At 40.4% G+C, this 12,697-nt stretch overlaps 1 long non-coding RNA gene across 1 annotated transcript; it reads left to right on the top strand.

The window, feature by feature from the left end:
- The first annotated feature begins 12,264 nt into the window (after positions 1 to 12,264).
- Positions 12,265 to 12,697, top strand: LOC110677042. The gene is made up of 2 exons (XR_002500912.1): positions 12,265 to 12,345; positions 12,415 to 12,697. It is a non-coding gene; the product is annotated as an uncharacterized LOC110677042 (long non-coding RNA).

The following is a 12,697-nucleotide window of genomic DNA, read 5'->3' as shown; positions in this document are numbered from 1 at the left end:
ACAAAAACGGAAACAGAATGATTCACTACCGACTCCTTGTGCCGAAGGCATCAGATTGCTGTAGCGAATGATTCTTTACATTCCGATTCCGTACGAGTGGCATTCGTATTTGAGAGCTGAAGAGCGTTCACTGACTGGTAATACACAAGGCGAAATGTTTCAGTGAACGCAAAATCTGTGCATTTCGCAGGAAGCTTTCAGTGATCGAATGGCGAACGCGTTCTCTCGTGTCTCCAATTAAAAAGAGGATAGGTGCTCTCTCCGCTCCGTATATCTTTTCATTTTCGGTTTATCTCAATCGTTTACGATTCGTCGGGATTGCGCTCACCCTAGTAGCGTTCGGCAGTCATTGAACATTCGGTGGCAGCAGATACTTTGCAGATATTTTATCGGTAGCGTTCGGGTGAGTGAGTGAATTTTCCCATGCTTGGATGAGATAACCGAAGACATTCCAATCGAGCGAAGCAATATTCGATGTATATTTTGCGAGATGTGTTACAGTAGTGGGTTCTGCGATGTAAATATGTTTTTAACGATGTAAATATGTTTTTAGCAGCCGTTGTGTATATTATCTTTGATCCCGGTGGTGAGCATTCGCACAACAACTATTTGTCTACCTACACTCTGCACTCTTCCACGCATCAGATTGCTCGGGTGAGCGTATTATTCAACAAACGATCGCAATTCCATGTGAATGCACAATTTGTTCAGACCCGTTACCAGTTTCACGGGTGGGGGTATGTTGTACGGGGAGATTCTCTGTGAAACTGGAAACACTGAAAAAATAAATTGTCAGTAGTGTGCAGTAGAAGTGGAAGAGTTGGGAAGCTGTTTCTTTGGTAGTGCGGAGTGAACACCAAATTGTACGTATATATGAATAAAAATTAAATAATACTTTGCAATCAATAAACCATTTTCAGCATTGAAGCTGCAAACGTGAAAGTTGCTATCAATCTTTGTGTGTTATTGCCAAAGGTGACTCTACCCAACAGGGATTATAGTCTTATATGGCCATACAAATTGTGGGCGTTGTTTATGTAAGGCCTCAGAGATTATTATGTTGAATAAATTAGGGATAAATAAAACATCCTACATTTGTGAGGAACAAAAAGAAACAGTAGAGATGTAAAAAATGTAATGATTTTTTAGTTACACCCGATAGGTTGTTCCTAATTTTGCTATAACGTATTTTTTAGATTAACTCCCAATCTAAACTGTTGGCTCTTCTGTCAGACACATGGAGAAGTGCTACCATATAATAGCTATATAATATTGGAATCCTCACACTGAGAAAAATGTACACGTTAAGGTCGTGTGTTTAGCTTATAGATTTGCGCAATGAGGAAAACCACATGACTTGTTGGGTAGCTATATGGGTTTCGTCATTGACTTCACGGTATAATAACATGCCCGCATAGAAATTTACATTTTGCCCTTCAGTCCAAACAATAAATTTCTCTTTACTGAAAGGGTTTGTTACCCGGCTGGTCGGAGGGACCAGGCTCAAATTTCGAGACTCTTAGGGTCGGCGTAAGCTCGTCAAGGGTCCAAGTAAAACGCACTCAACTTCTTTAATTCTTTTTATTGGACTTACTGGGTGTGGTGTAGGTGTGAGGTGTGTCGTGTCTCGATGCGGCCGGCCGGAAGTGGAGCACGTGGGGGTTGATCGGCACGTTCTAGGCTGAACGCGAACTCTACGGGGCTTGGATGGCTTGGTGTGGCCTAACGGTCTCCGCGTTGAAGTTGGTTCCTTAACGGGTTGCGCCAGCTTCCTAGGGCGTCGGGGTTCCCAAATGGTCGGCTTCAGGTATCCTTGGTGATCCTGGGACCTTAGGCGGGCCTTCAGGGCAGCTACAGGGGTTCACCACGGGTTTAGACGGGTCGTGGGAGCCTCTGCCAAAATCTTCAGGCAAACTATAACGGGTCCTGATTCGAACGGTTGCACTTATGCACTTATGTACTTTAAACTTTCTTCGGGTAACGGTCACTTTAAGTTTGGAATATTTCCGTGTGGTCTCGCTGAGATCTAGATTGGAATAGCCCTTTTACTTAGCGCTTTCCAACCCAGTAGCCTGCTCATCCTGTTCCCTTTTCCATACCCTTTCTTTTATTCCCTTTTTGACGTGGCATACCTTATGGCTGACGCGTTTTCCCCTTTTTCGTGCATGATTATTGTTAGACGTGTTCAATGTGTGTTTAGTGTATTTACAAATTTTGTTCCTAACAACTAATTCCGGAGTAATACATTTAATTAACAATTATTAACAGCCTAATACCAACCATATAACAATTTTACTAACATTTCTTTATAATTCTAATAATTAATTTAATATAACTAAACAACAAACTAACAACAAATACTAACAATTATTCTGAAAAATAAATAAACAAATTAAGATCTTCGCAACGGTAACACCACCTTCTATCTCCCCCCAAAATTAATTGTATAATTTATTATCAATTAATTTTAATAAAGTTTACCTAACTAAATAGCATACCAGGTTTGAGATGCAACATTCATGCATTCGACTTTCACAAAAACAGACATTGTCGCGTGTAATCACCAAATAGTTCATTCCTTTCATGCACGGAATGCTATTTGTACCGCTTCAAATTCCCGATTCTGCTAATTGGCCTTATCATCTTCCTTTTTATCCAAACTGTGAAGTTTCGTGAAAGATGAACCAAAATAAAAAACTAGTCTTGCGAAATTACTTGATGCAAATCGATCGAATGAATTGATAATAGTTTTCTGCATTCTGGGCTATTATATGTTTTTTTTTTGGATTGGGATGATTGGATTTGGTGCAACGGATGTCATTAATTAGGACCGCAGTGCAGATATAACCGGTTTAAAAGTATCTACATTATCACGAGGAAGAATTTTGGTCACTACTAGTCATATTTCATTGGTCGGTGGTGTTCTTCACTCGCAAGCTACGATCCCTCTAAACAACGTTCTATTTAAAAATTGAAGTTCTACTTTTGTCGAACAGAGACAGATCTACTACAGAAAACACGTACCTACATTCATCTACATCAATATCGCTCACTCTAACGATTTTTGCTCTATCTATACAATACGATTCACCGACGCGGACACGTTGATTACGGTCGAGTTTCTAAATTCTCGATATTAGTGATTATTAACTTCCTAAAATTCTAAAAACAGGACTGAACGATGGAGAAATCTGTGCTGATCAATTTGAGATACCGGGCTTAATATCTGCGGCTGAGAATACACCCAAATTCTTGCCGGATTCATCGGCAAGCTCATATGAGCTCGTGCCTCTTCGCGAAACAATGGTGCATGGTACATACGCTGGACCAAGTTTGGCATTATAATTGTCTCCAGCAGATGATTGGGCAAAATTTCTTTTATAAACCTGTTGACCAATTTGGTACACAGGAGCGGGTTGGCGAAAACGAAGGTTGTACGCTCTGGTACTTCGATCGTGAGCCTTCTCTAAGTTCTTTCGAACCAGGGCATGCACAACATCATCAACTTTTAATCGTTGTTCATTTCGTTCTTTTTCAGAAATATCGATCGTGTCTGGATCTCTCCGATGCTCTTGACCAGTGGTGATGATCTCATGGCCGAATAAGACGCGATAAGGAGAAAAGTTTGTGGACGAATGCAACGTATTGTTTATCGTATGCTCGATAGCGGAAATCTTGGTGTCCCATTGGCGCTGATCGGATTTCACATAAGTGCGAATACACGCATTTATGCTCCGATTCAATCGCTCCACAGGGTTCGCCTGGGAGTGATGACGCGAATTTGCCCAATGTTTCACTTCATATTTCGCCAGGAATATCTTGAAGTCGTTGCTCAAGAAACTTGTGGCATTATCGGTGATTATGATCTCGGGAACGGAGTAGCGCCTGAACCACTGTTCCTCAAGGATCTTCACGATCAGTTCCGCAGAAATTTTCCTAACCGGGACTAGAACTGTCCATTTCGAGAACACATCGAGAAGGACGAATAAGTGCATGTTTCCGGCTTTAGATCGCGGTAAAGACTGAATGAAGTCAACCGCCAAAATTTGAAATGGCTTTGTGGCTAGACGTGGACTGCCCATAGTTGGGTGCTGTGATATGGTGCTAGGTTTGCATTCCTTGCACACCTGACATCTGCCAACGTACTTTTTCGCATGCTCTGCCATTTTCGGCCAGAAGTATCGGGCTTTCAGTTTATCGAGCAGTTTATCGTATCCGATATGTAATGACTCGTCATGTTCATGATGGAGAATCCGCTCTCTATCACTCTCCGGGATACAGAGCTTCCATTCATGGCGGTAATCGAGTACTTCGGTTTTGTTTGGAACTAGTTTGAGGAGTTGTTGATTCTCAATTTTGTAGTCCAAATAATCTTCAGGTGAACATTCAACCTTCTTGAATAAGTCAGAGTACCACACATTTTGGTCAGACAGAATCTCGGCCAATTCCACAGATCGGGACAGTGCGTCGGGAATGACGTTATCCTTCCCACGCCTGTGTCTGATCTCCATGTCATACCCCTGCAATTCTATACTCCATCTACTCAATCGGGATGATGTGCGCCACTTACCCTTCATTATATGAGTGAGAGCTGACGCATCTGTGACCACAGTGAAATGTGTCCCTTCAATGTATGGACGGAATTTCTCAATGGCACAGAGGACTGCTAACCCTTCTTTTTCTGAAGCTGCGTAAGCTTTCTGAGCAGGAGAGAGCTTTTGAGAAAAATAAGCAATCATTTTCTCACCCTCTTCATGTTGTTGAGTCAGGATTGCGGCTATGGCACTATCGCTGGCATCTGATTGGACTTGAAATGGAAGGTCAAAGTTGGGATTAGCGAGTACGGGGGAAGCGATCAAACTTTCTTTGAGGTTTAGGAAAGCTTGCTCCGCTTTCGAGTTCCACAGTAGAGTTTTAGGTTTTTTCTTCAGGAGATCAGTGAGAGGTGCAGAGTGCTCACTGAACCCTGGAATGAATCGTCTATAATAATTTGTCATACCGAGAAACCTGCGCAACGATTTGAGAGATGCTGGTCTCTCGTAATTGACTATGGCCTCGATACGATCGGGATTTGGCTTCAGCCCTTCGGGTGAGAGTATATATCCCAAATAGGGTAGTTCTTTCAAACAAAATCGAGATTTGTCAAGGTTGATTGACAGGTTTGCTGCCTTCAACCGACGAGCTACTTCAGAGAGGGTTTGGACGTGTACTTCAAATGTATCGCTTACCACGACAATGTCGTCAAGGTAGACGAACACATTTGGTTCCAGCTCACCATGCCCCAGGACGTCATCCATTAGTCTCGCTAATGTAGCTGGACTATTGACTAGTCCGAATGGGAGCCTGGTGAACTGAAACAATCCTCTCCCCAACACTGAAAAAGCAGTATATTTGCGAGAGTCTGGGTGTAGCGGTATTTGTAAGAAAGCTTTCGTCAAATCGATAGTAGTTAAATACTTGCTTGCACCCAATCTGCTCAATATTCTGTCTTGGTGTGGGAGTGGATAAGCGTCGCGTTTTGTTCTATCATTTAGGCGTCTCGCATCTAAACACAACCGTACTTCCCCAGTGGGTTTAATTACTGGGACGGTACTCTGTGACCACTCACTTTTACTGTGCTCTATGACTTGCTGTTGCAGCATGTTATCGAGTTCCTTATTGATGCGTTTTTGCATCTCAGGTGATGTTGGGTATGGGTTTATTCTGATTGGGGGTGAATTTTTAAACTCATCTTTAAGTTCAATTCTGTGAGTTGCAAGGGGAGTAACATCTAAGACTTGCCCCTCTATTGCAATTTTGAATTTCAGTTTGACCTTCTCTAACTGGGCTTTTTGTGTTTCGCTTAGAGTTTCCTCCTTTACCCCTCCTTCCTTCCATTCCAATTCTTCCACCCTTAAGCTTTCCTCAAACTCCTTTTCCTTTTTTCGAGACTCTCGACTTAACACAACGGGTTGAATTTGGAAAGCTCTCCAAAAATCATCAAAACCTAATATCAATCTTCGTTTTAGTTTGGGCGCCACGAGAGTCTTAATAATGCGGTTTTCATTGTTGAAAGTGACCGGCAAATACACGAAACCTTCCACATCAACAGTGGACCCTGATGCAGTCTGTACGTGAGTATCGGAAGGAAACATTTTCAATTTCAAAAGTTTTATGAGCTTTCTACACCCTGCTCCCAAGACTGAGCGGTGAGCTCCACTGTCTAAAAGACCGATTATTTCCCTTCCAAGCACACTCACTTTTACAAACGGTCGGGTATCTCCATCAACACGAACGAAAAGCTCATCCACGTTGGACACGGGAGAGTAGTCGTTCTCAGAGACAGGTTCAAATCCACTCATTTCTAGTTCTTCAGTGACACGATCATTTGTTGGGGGGTTTCGGCGATCTACTTCAGCTTGCCCCCTCAAGCTGAAAACGCCTCGTTTTTTTGACACACTGGGCAAGTGGGAGTAATTACATCTCCAAAGCCACAAATTCGACAAAATTTTCCCTTCGGTTTGGGACAATCAGCATAATGATGTCCACTCAATCTGCAGTTATAGCACACTCCAATTGGAGGTCGACGATAATTTTCAGCCATCGCTATCAAAGTGCCCTTAGAAGAACCCTCTACTGGATCAGCAGACTTTTCTTCCTTTCTCTCCCCAGAGGTTTTCGTCTCCGATAACGGTTTGATTTTCTCTGTAGGTTCATTTTTAGATTTGCTTCTGGTAAAAACACGTGATGCAGAGTTTGGATTTTGGAAAGGCGCTTTGGACTTCGACGAATCCGTTGCAGAAACTTCACTGACCTGAGTATTTCTACCACGGGCCATATAGTCATGAGACTTGTGGAACATTGTCCAGTTATTCTCGTCAATAATCCGTCCGTACTTTTTCAGTTTGGACAACGATCTAATTCCTGCACCGGTCATGGCGTTCTTGTATTCGAACCGAAGATTGCGCCAGATAATATCGAACTTCCTGCGCTCAGAGATCGGGCGGGTCATCGAGTGGAAAATTTTCATTATATCATGCAGATAGTCAGTAAATTTTTCACCCCTAGCCTGTCGCCGCTCTGTAGCTTGAACCTCAAGCTGGAAATCCAAATCGGGTGGTAAAAATTCCCGTTTTAGTTCCTTTTTTAGCTCATGCCAATTCCGAAAGTCTCTGTTCTCGATCCCTTCAATGAACCAGTCTTTGGCGCGCCCTGAAAAAAGGTGAATGGCACTCCTAAACAACTCTCTCTCAGAAATTTCCTCAGAAATGCATCTCATTTTGATCTCTTTCAAAAATTCAGTTAATTTTCGGCCCTGATCTTTCCCATCGTATTTCAATCTCCACTCAGCAACTGGTATTCTCTTCAGATCCCTGTTTCTCCTACCTTCTCTCCTTTCTCTCCTACCCTTCCACTCTTTGCTAGAATCCGTACTACTTTCCGAACTGGAAAACTCGGAGCTTTCTGTCCCGGATGTAGTACTAGATGTAGCCGAAAAGCTCGGTCTACGATGTCGTTTTTTCTTTCCGCGTTTGGACGACTTATGAGGCATGTTGGATGCTCTACTCTCTTTTTTGTATTTACGACCAGTCTTCTCTCTACTTTCCTCTGAACTGTCCTTCCTACGATAATTCCTATAATTATCCGAATCGTAATTAAAACTGATCGTTTTCTCCCCTTTCTTCCTATCCTCAAACAGATCCTTCGTTTGTTCCTGCTCTAAATCTCTCACCGGATTTTTCTCTTCAACACTTTCTGGCTCTCTTTTCAAACGATCATTTAAAGTGATCAAAACTTTTTCCAATCTTTTTTTTCGTTCCATGCTATCTTTCGCTTCTCTTATCTTTCGCTCTTCTTCAGCAATCTGCTTCTCTCTCATCTGCTTTTGCTGCTCGGTCGTTTGCTGAACGAACGATTTAAAAACCGCGATAAGCTCTAACGGATTTTCCTTTTTGCCTTCCTCATACTCCGAAAGTACTTTCAAAATTTCTTCTGACCTCCTAACCGATTCATTCATCTCTTTCTTCTTTGATTCAAGCACTTGGTTAGGCAAATCTGCCTGCTCTAAATGCTCCTCTATCTCCTTACCAGACGCGGTTGTTTCATTCAAGATTTCGATTTCACTCCTAACTTCTTCTAGCACGTTATTCAAATCCGATTCAAGCCGTTCGGAATCTTCTGAATGAACGTCAGCCTCATTCACTTCGGGAAAAAATCTACGAAATAGTTCTGTAGCTTGTCGTCCCACTTTTACGATTTCATTTCTGCATTTATTCGCACCTGAAGCTTTAGACAAGATATAATTACGAACTCGGTAATGAACTAAACGCGTTTTTAACTTCTGACGTTGTCTAGCATCCGTTTTAGGGTTCTCGAGCAAACCACCTATGACCTTTAGCTTCAGACTTATCGTGACTAATTCCTCATCCAAGCTTCGCCACGGCTGGGAAAAAGCAAACGTTTTCAATTCTTTCTCACTTTTCAATTTATCTTTGAGTTTTCTTCGCTTGATACTCTCGTGTTCATCGAAGTGAAACAAAATGTTCCTGATTAGTAACTCGTATTCTACCTCATCGACTGAAAGATGGGAGACATCCATGGACGCGTACATTGTTTGTAGGTCCATTGTTTCGTTGAATGGAGCTATTCAAGAAATCAATGCAGACTATTGTGTAGATAATCGCTTTATTCATGCACAATACAAATCGCAAGTAACACTTTCAATGAAAAAATCACAATGGAGGTTATTTAGTCGAATCAAGACCCATTAACAAAAGAATTTAATTGAAATTTCAATCGTTTTCTAATTAATCGCTATTTCGTGAATACACAGCAACACTGTGGGCTTTTGTGAGGGTACGCGCACTAGTAGTATGCTTTCTAGAAACTTTTCACGTTATCGGCGAGAACAAATTGGTGCTACCGGTTTGATTTCACTGCCTTTGCTAATTTGATTTTTCAGAAACCTTTTGTTAGAATTTGATAACCTAATTTTCTTCACAACCACGTATTTAACGTGTGTTTCATTAATTTGATAACCTATCGTTCTGTTCACTCCGGAAGAGTGGCTGCTTGAATCCTTGACCAGAGCTTATTTAGTTGGGCGTCAATTGTTACCCGGCTGGTCGGAGGGACCAGGCTCAAATTTCGAGACTCTTAGGGTCGGCGTAAGCTCGTCAAGGGTCCAAGTAAAACGCACTCAACTTCTTTAATTCTTTTTATTGGACTTACTGGGTGTGGTGTAGGTGTGAGGTGTGTCGTGTCTCGATGCGGCCGGCCGGAAGTGGAGCACGTGGGGGTTGATCGGCACGTTCTAGGCTGAACGCGAACTCTACGGGGCTTGGATGGCTTGGTGTGGCCTAACGGTCTCCGCGTTGAAGTTGGTTCCTTAACGGGTTGCGCCAGCTTCCTAGGGCGTCGGGGTTCCCAAATGGTCGGCTTCAGGTATCCTTGGTGATCCTGGGACCTTAGGCGGGCCTTCAGGGCAGCTACAGGGGTTCACCACGGGTTTAGACGGGTCGTGGGAGCCTCTGCCAAAATCTTCAGGCAAACTATAACGGGTCCTGATTCGAACGGTTGCACTTATGCACTTATGTACTTTAAACTTTCTTCGGGTAACGGTCACTTTAAGTTTGGAATATTTCCGTGTGGTCTCGCTGAGATCTAGATTGGAATAGCCCTTTTACTTAGCGCTTTCCAACCCAGTAGCCTGCTCATCCTGTTCCCTTTTCCATACCCTTTCTTTTATTCCCTTTTTGACGTGGCATACCTTATGGCTGACGCGTTTTCCCCTTTTTCGTGCATGATTATTGTTAGACGTGTTCAATGTGTGTTTAGTGTATTTACAAATTTTGTTCCTAACAACTAATTCCGGAGTAATACATTTAATTAACAATTATTAACAGCCTAATACCAACCATATAACAATTTTACTAACATTTCTTTATAATTCTAATAATTAATTTAATATAACTAAACAACAAACTAACAACAAATACTAACAATTATTCTGAAAAATAAATAAACAAATTAAGATCTTCGCAACGGTAACAGGTTAATGTATCCGAAACAGTTACCTTTATGTTAGACAATATAAAAGCTGAAATTTTACACATTAAAAACCCATTTGAGTACCCCATGCCAATTAGTTACAGTATATGAAAGTGTCCAGATTTTGTTAAAATGTATTAGGAGGCCCAATCATGGGAAATAGTATAAACATAAGAAACCCTTTTGTCTAATAGGTTTGTGCTGAATTATAGGCAATACATTCACAAAACTGCATTTCACTATATAGAACTAATATGCGACAGTTTGGGAAACAGTTGCACGCATTGGTATTTATTATACACGCTTTAAAACCTTCACCCATAGGCTAGACTCAGAAGTAATAAAAATTGGGTTCGATTTTTATACCATTTGATCAAAAAAAAGAGAAAAAAAGCAGAAGAAATGGTACAATTTTATGTTGTTCTGTTTTTCAGTTCAAATATGTATGTATAAAAAGATAAATTTTGATTGCTGTTTAAATTTAGAATTATTACTGTGCTATTATTTTAAGCGTGTTTGTCTTTGTATGCCTGTCAAAACACTTTGATAGAAAAAGAAAAGAAAATTATTTTGTTGGATCCGGAAGAACACAAGTTCGTTCAGTGAGTGATCCCAGATTGCACTTAAAAGTGTCCGTAATTGATTCCCAGTGTTCCGAAATAATATGGTCAGCATATCGGTCCGTGTTCCCGCCCTGAAAGAGAAGTGATGTGAGGAGCCACCGAACGAGAGGAAGCTGCTGGAAATTTGACAATAGAATGCACAGTGGTCCAGATAGCAAGTTTAGGCGGACATGAACTTTTCGACGTCATTTTGTGGTTTTAGAGTATAGCTTGCTTCCCAGAAGTGTCTCGAAATTAGTTGTACTACAATTCGTACGAAAGGGATTTTTTCTCTGCACTAATCGCAATAGTGCCCTATACGCCAACTTTTTTATGTTAATAGATAGCAAGTTGGTATGTTCAGCAAAGTTGTAGCATATTTTAATACAAAAAACTTTGTAGAATAAACTTTTTCTCTATCTCTTATACTTTCTGAGATAATTGACTTTATATATGAAAAATATGGAGAAAATCATTTTTTCACACATAAGTCATTTATTTACAAATTTTAGCAGCCTACTATGTTCAACAAAGTTTTTGGTACTGCTATATTCTACAACTTTGGTGAATATACCACAGTTGTATTTCTTTTCGTTTTCTTATTGTCTTCTTCTTCTTCTTCTTCCTGACGTAACGTCCCAAAGAAGATTTTAATTTAAAATCATGCCGTATTAAAAGTCATAAATGATAATATGTTGCAAGAGTTGAGAGGCATTCAATTTATTTATCTTGAGTCTTTGATTTATGTATAGCAGTAATTATTACAGTAGTTAAAGTTGTATTAAAATCAGTCATAGTAACCATGTCAAAAAAATACAATTGCGATTGCCACTCACATCAGATCCAGTGATCTCACTGACAAATCGTCGAATCGCACAGAAGCATTCGGAATTGCACGAAGAAGCGCAAGAATTATTGAAAAGTTTTGAAAATTATGCTTTTTAACAAATATAGTAGACTCTACAAAATCAAACAGGTGTTGATTATTTCATGCTGAATCGCGGCGGCCATGACTTTTGTGTGTTTTATAAAAAAGACTAATTAATGTGTTTTAATTGCAAATCACCCGTCATTGAGAATAGTCTTAAAAATATATATAAACATAATATATTCACCAAATTTCACTCAAATTCTCTTTAAGGGGTGTAGAGCCACGGTGTGACAGGTAGGTTCATTTTCAAGAGCATCTTTGCGAGTTATTTGGCCTGTAATACGGTATAATTTTAAATTGATATCTCCTACAATAAGAAAACCAGAAGAAACACAACTGTGGTATATTCACCAAAGTTGTAGAATATAATAGTACCAAAAACTTTATAGAACATAGTAGGCTGCTTAAATTTGGAAATAAATGACTTATGAGTGGAAAAATGATTTTCTTCATTTTTTTATATAAAAAGTCAATTATCTCAGAAAGTATAAGAGATAGAGAAAAAGTTTGTTCTACAAAGTTTTTTGTATTGAAATATGCTACAACTTTGTTGAATATACCAACTTGCTATCTATTAACATAAAAAAGTTGGCGTATAGGACGCTATTGCGATTAGTGCAGAAAAAAATCCCTTTCGTACGAATTGTAGTACAACTAATTTCGAGACACTTCTGGGAAGCAAGCTATACTCTAAAACCACAAAATGACGTCGAAAAGTTCATGTCCGCGTAAACTTGCTATCTGAACCACTGTGGAATGGAATCGTCCTCTTGCTTCTTAAAAGTAAGAATCGAAAAGGTAATTTCATTTTTTAATTTGATATCTAACGATTTCTCCACCTTGCATTTTCAGGTTGTATACGATTACGCCATAAGGACAAGTACATTGGGACAACAGCCACCGGTTGAATCGGTTTTGTCTAGTTTAACAACAGTCGCCACTCTGGGGTGCAGCTTGGTCACCGCAAGAGGCGTCCCGAGTGTCCTGCCAAATATCCATTGCTCGAATCGACCTCTGATTCGGGGACGGAAGTGAATAGTTATTATCTGATATTTTGTACTATCAAACTACAAGACTTGCATGAAAATTATCGACGAGTAAATGCTGTAAATTAAAGTGAATTTGTCTAAATGTA

The sequence above is a fragment of the Aedes aegypti genome, chromosome 2 (assembly GCF_002204515.2).
Source record: "Aedes aegypti strain LVP_AGWG chromosome 2, AaegL5.0 Primary Assembly, whole genome shotgun sequence".
Lineage (NCBI taxonomy): Eukaryota > Metazoa > Arthropoda > Insecta > Diptera > Culicidae > Aedes > Aedes aegypti.
Note: the sequence above shows the minus strand (reverse complement) of the source record. Positions and strands in the feature narration are given on the sequence as shown.